The sequence below is a fragment of the Phyllostomus discolor genome, chromosome 1, assembly GCF_004126475.2.
Source record: "Phyllostomus discolor isolate MPI-MPIP mPhyDis1 chromosome 1, mPhyDis1.pri.v3, whole genome shotgun sequence".
Classification (NCBI taxonomy): domain Eukaryota; kingdom Metazoa; phylum Chordata; class Mammalia; order Chiroptera; family Phyllostomidae; genus Phyllostomus; species Phyllostomus discolor.
The window spans coordinates 140770144-140776723 of NC_040903.2; positions in this window are offsets into that span (position 1 = coordinate 140770144).

Below are 6580 nucleotides of genomic sequence, written 5' to 3' on the forward strand. Positions count from 1 at the left end.
TAAGTAAATATATCGTTCATCAATTTTTTTCCTGATGAATACAAGTTGTATTTCTTGTTTTTGTTTTTTAAATTTGTTTTTATTGTTATTCAAGTACAATTGTCTCTATTTTCTCCCCTCACTCTCCCCCACCCCACCCATCCCTGCCTCCCACCCTCAGAACTACCCACCTTTGACTTTGTCCATGGACCTTTACACATGTTCCTTGACAGCCCTTTCCCTTCTTCCACTTTTACACCCCTTCCTCCTCCCCTCTGGTTATTGTCAGTTTGTTCTTTATTTCAATGTCCCTGGTTATATTTTGCTTGCTTGTTTGTTTTGTTGATTAGGTTCCACTTATAGGTGAGATCATATGATATTTGTCTTTCACTACTGGGCTTATTTCACTTAGCTAATGCTCTCCAGTTCCATCTATGCTGTCTCGAAGGATAGGAGTTCTTTCTGCTGCATAGAATTCCATTGTGTAAATGTACCGCAGTTTTTTGATCCACTCATTTACTGATGGGCACTTAGGTTGTTTCCAGTACTTCACTGTTGTAAATTGTGCTACTATGAACATTGGGGATCATGGGTTCTTTTAAATTGGTGTTTCGGGATTTTTAGGGTATAATCCCAGCAGTTGCACTGCTGGGTCAAAAAGCAGTTCCATTTTTAGATTTTTGAGGAAATTCCATACTGTTTTCCACAGTGCTGCATCAGTCTGCATTCCCATCAATAGTGGGAACATTGCATTCCTATCAACACTAGGGTTCTCTTTTCTCCACATCCTAGCCAGAACTTGTTTGTTGACTTGTTATTGATGGTCATTCTCCTTGATGTGAAGTGGTATCTCATTGTGGTTTTAATTTGCATTTCTCTGATAGCTAGTGATGCTGAGCATCCTTTCATATACCTTTGGGCCCTCTGTATGTCTTCCTTGGAGAAGTGTCTGTTTAGGTCCTCTAAAATTCATTCATCAAATTTTTAATCCATGGATGACCAGAAATGCTTGCATTTGTGTTGTCATATTAACATGTTTTGGTTTTGCTTTATTAAAAATCTTTTTATGGGATTTTTGAATTATAAATTTATAAACTTATAAATTTTGAAACTGTAAATTTTATATTATAGAATTATAATATTGGCAGGAATATGTATTTTTTAAAAATCAAGTGTTATCAGCTGTAATTTTTCTCTGTAAATCAAAACTTTCTTGATCCTGGACCACCAAAATAAAGTAATACATCAGATGCTAAAGCTGATATTTCCAACTTCAAATTTCAAGTCTTCATGTTATCAAATGATTTAATTTTATAGCATAATTAATTTTAAAATAAATGTAAGTTTAATTCATATAATAATTTGTATTAATAAAAGTCTCTTTATGGAGGAATCATTTTATAAAAAGATTATTGCTTTTACTACAAAAAGGATTCCACTTAAAACTACACCCTACATTTCATATGTATATATAGCTTGGCTTTTGTTTTCAGTGTTCGATGTCTAAACAGCTTTCCTTGTGTTAGGGTGGATTATCTGAAGAATTGTAACTATTATTTAATGTTACAATGAAGACAATGTCCACTTAATTGGTATTCAATCTCAAATGGAAAAATTATAAAACTACTCTTTTCTGTATTTTTCTGGAATGAATATTTAACTCAATGCTTACCTTTGAATATTATGCCAACTGGAGGTTAACTGACATTTGGTCACTTCAGAAGGCTTGAGGAAAACTATTTTAACTTTGGGTATCAAGAAATCCAAATCTTTGTTACAAATCCAAAGAAAAAATTTATTTTCATTCACTGTTAACAGTCTGAACAAATAAAGGTAAATATATTGGCTGACATCCCAGAGAGGTCACATAATGAGTGAAGTGCTCCAGTGGAAGCGTGAGTTATGGGAACCAGAGCAAAGCCCAGAGCCCATGTCCTCCCCAAATGGACAACTGCTACTTAGCTTTGGCCAATCATTACCATGTGTGAATGTGAGACCAAGTTTGCCAGATTATGTCATTTTTCAAAAGGACATTGAAAAACATCTTTTAAAAAAATGTAATCTATCTATTTTTAAATGTTAGCCCCCAAAATGGAAAGTACTGGCAAAATAAAATAAGGTAGACAGTTTGTAAATTCTCAACTATATAATTCAAGTTAAATTGTTTCAAATAATTTTATTTTATATGAATCACAGGGACATATATGTGTCTGTATTATAAAAGATTACATTCACTATTGACAGTACATAAAGAATTCAGGCTCACACATAGTATGTAAAGTCACTTAAGCATTTATATATTAAAAAACATCTATTGCAGTGCATTGTATTCTTCTTTCTTTGGCTACTAATAAGGTATTCAAAATCTATAATGGAATATTCTCAAAAAATAATAAATTTAAACTTAACTATTAAACTCCTTAGGAAGAATTAAAGAAGGTGTTTCCTTGACTCCATAACCATATTTCATAGTGATTTCAACTTACCCTTACAGAAATTCAGAAGTATGAGGTTTCTTGAAAATATCTAATAATCCTTTATGTTATAGGTGAATAAGGTCCAGAAAGTAGAAGTGCTTATCTAATATCAGAGACACATAATGGCAGAGAATCCAAATAGCATAAATTTGAAACGTAACACTTAACATTCCAAAGTGAGATTATGAAAACAATGAGGAACAAAGAAAGCATGCATAATAAATTAAAATATAAACTATACAATTGATATAGATGCAGACAAATCTGAGTAAATTTTAAGACGTCTAACTAAATAACCTTACTCTTATTTTTAGTGGACATTCACTAATATATTTATGGTTGGTAAATAGTTTTTAAGTTGTTAACTTCAGGTGAAAGAATCCTGAGTGGGTACCACTTGTGAGTGTCTGGGGAAATTTCAAAGAGGCTTGTGGCGGTGAATAGTGCTGGTGTTCTGAGCCTCAATAATAGTTAAACTCAGTAACTGTCATTCATCTCTACTTTGCAAATAAGCTGAGAATTCAGAGATTTTTCATTGACATAAAATAGGAATTTAGTGGAGAGTTCAATTGAAAAAGGGTTTAAAAACTATAAAGATGCGAACTCTGCTTCTGACTGTCAGAAGTGTTTACAGGATTCAGACAGGTTCCAATAGGGAATGATTGCATTTTCTATCAGAACCACAAAGATACTTGAGAGCATAGGACTAGATATTAATGTAGCCAGTATGAATTGTTCCATACACTAAGCATCATGTTTTTTGTTCCAAAACAAAGCAACTCAAATGCAAAATCTTTACTCTTTTAGACTTGTAAAAAATTATATTTATTTTATTTAATAGAGGGGGCTATTTTCCTCCCTAGGAATATCCAAGAATCTGTAGGAAGTGTATTGGTACCTGTTGAGAAGATGGGCTGGTCTTTACTTTATGGCAATTATTAATTCCTCATGATGTTGTTATTGTGGTCCATCTCCTGCTTTATGCTGTCCACTGATCCACTGACAGGCTCAATAAGCCTGCCATGGTGATACCAGTTAATGAGTGTACAAGACCTACATAGCACTGCCCTAATGACTGTAATGCTAAGTGCTTAAACTTTAACAGCATCACTCAGCTTTTCCCCATTTAAGGAGCTATATTCAGTGAACTCACATTTTACAACTTGCTGGGTTTCTCGGGTAGAGTTACTTCCTCATTCTCAGTTCTTAGTACCAACATATCTCCCCTTCTCCTAGACAACCCTTTCAAGCCTCTAAGACTCTTGGGTAGGGATTTTACTTTAGTTACCTAGCAGTTGTATTGAAACATGGAAACCTTTAATGTCCCCACTTAAAGCAGAAGCTTTAGTTCAGAATACTAATTCATGGCTACCTTTTGGGAGGAAAAATATCTTTCTGATTTTTAGAATATTGTATGTACTGAAGTGATAGAAAGCAGATATTATAAACTCCTTACACATGAATTCAGGTAAAGGAACTCAGTTTCACTTAAGGTAGAACTAACTTCACAGACAGTTAGTAACAATGATTCAGACAAAGGACAAGACAAATAGGTGAAAGACAAAGACATGTGACCATTGGGTCTGGGTTGGGGTGGATGCTGTGTAAATCAAATAAGCAATTGCAATCTTTGGGATTAGTTAAGGGATCATGTCTGGGTTAGTATAAAGCATAAAAGTTATATAGTTTGAGATGGGGTTGAGAAAGAGACTGGAAATAAACCTGGACATGAAAGTAAGACACTTAATTTTTAAAAGGAAAGCAGTATACTTGTTCTTATATAGTATTTTTGACAGGAATTAGAAGTTAAACAGAGGCATAATGCTATGTGTGTGGTATATCCATGTGTGTATAGTATTTATTCTATCATTCTAGAATAGCCAGGTAAATACAATAAACATGTTATTGTTGAATATATAGGTTATATACTTTAATACTCAATGAGAATATGCTTATTATATTTTTAGGATAATCTTTCTGAGGCTCATCCATGTGGTACTATGTATAATTACTTCACTTCTCTTTAAGGGCCAAATACTATTGCATTGTATAACTATACCACATTTTGTAATCCCTTCATTAGTTGATGAAGATCTGTGTTGCTTCAACTTTTTTGGTTATTGTGACTAATGCTGCTATTAGCATTCACGTAAAAGTGTTTGCTGGAAACCTGTTTTTAATTCTTCTGGGCAAGTACCCAATTCTTAGGAGTGAAATTTTTGGGTCATATGGAATTCTATCTTTAGCCATTTGAGGAACCACCAAATAGGGTAGCTAAAATTCACCAAGTGGCAGAGTACTCAGAGAAAAGAGCTCCACAGTATAAAACTTTAGAAATCTGAAAGGGTCCTCTTGGGTCTTTAGCTAAGTACTAACCAGCTCATGCATTGGAGGAAACTCCCCAAGGATTACAGGTAACAACTGTGCCTGGTGCTCAGAAAGACAGAGCTAGGTATAGTTCCCAATCCTTCTACCCAAAAGGGAAAACCTCATAATTCATTGTGCAGCAGCTAGAGTACTAAGAGGGTCTGCCTCAGTTGTGGGGTAAGATTAGCCCTAATGAGTAGTGACCTGGTCTTACCTCATAAAGCAAGACCCCAAAATGTTGGACTATTTCCAACAAACACAATCAAGAAAAAAATCTTAAAATATTTGTAGAAATATAAAAATATATCTTGCAAAGAAGGTAAAATTAACAATATCTGACATGCTATAAAAATTACTATGCATGCAGAAAAACAAGACAATATGATTCATATCGAAGAAAAAAAGCAATCAAAACCAGATCAGAAATGACTCATAATAGAATCGATAAGCAAAGATATTAAAGTAATTATTGTAACTGTCTTCTATATGTTCAAGAATCTACAGAAGTTATTCAACATATGTGGGTTCTTGGAAGATTTAAAAAGGAAAATTTATAAAGATGAAAACTACAGTGTCTGGAAAGGGAAGTCTATTCAATTCTCACTTGATATGTATAAGTAGAAAAGTCTAAGTCTAGTGACCAGAAGTCTGACTTGAATCACCAAAATAAAAACTCACCCCTCAATCAAATTTCAGAACTGATTCAATTTACAAATCCAAGAGGAGACTTTGAGAAAAGACTCTACTGTATTATGAATTTTATACTGTGAGACAATGAGCTCATTCTCATGGAATTCATGTTCTTATGTTCTTCACCATTCTGAAGCAGCTGGTTTAATTGGACTGTTGATTGACCTTTCACAGACTCAGTTATGGTTGCCAGCTAGGTCACAATACCTTGTGAAACTAGGGCAATGTCCTTCAGGAGGTGGTCCATGCTCTAAACCAGCTTCTAACATATGGTGCTATTTCTCACATAACCAGGATTTACTGACCCTTAAATCATAAACCCAAGGGCTGGAAACGGGAGTTGCTCTTCTCACTGTTGTCTCTAGTGATCTTGTTTTGTTTTGTTTTATTTTTCAATTACAGTTTACACATATATAATTATTTTTTATTAGTTTCAGGTGTACAGTGTAATGGTTGGACAATCATATGCTTTACAATGTTCCTCTGCCATAAATCTAGTATCCACCCAGCACTGTACATAGCTATTACAATATTATTGACTACTTTCCCTATGCTGTACTTTACATCCCCATAACCACTTTGTAACTGCCAATTTGTACTTCTTAATTCCTTCACCTTTTTCACCTAGTCCCCCAATCCCCTCTGTCAACAGCCAGTCTGTTCTTCGTATCTATGAGTTTGTTTCTATTTTGTTTGTTCATTTATTTTGTTTTCCACATCCCACACATAAGTGAAATTATATGGCATTCGTCTTTATTTTATTTCGCTTAGCTTAATACTCTCCAGAAATCCAAAACACTAATTCAAAAATGTATGTTCACTGCAGCAGTATTTACAATAGCTAAGATTTAGAAGCAACCTAAGTGACCCTGTGATCTTGACTGGCAAAGTGTTTCTTTCCTATCTCCATGACTTTAGGCTATTTTGGTCTATTGGTCTTAGTTTCAAAGCAAGGAATACATCTACCAGGGAACACCAGGAACACCATACAAGATTCCATTGAAATGAAAGTTGAGGCTGCCATCTGGCCACTTTGGCCCCTGGAACCTGAGAATCAACAGGAAAAG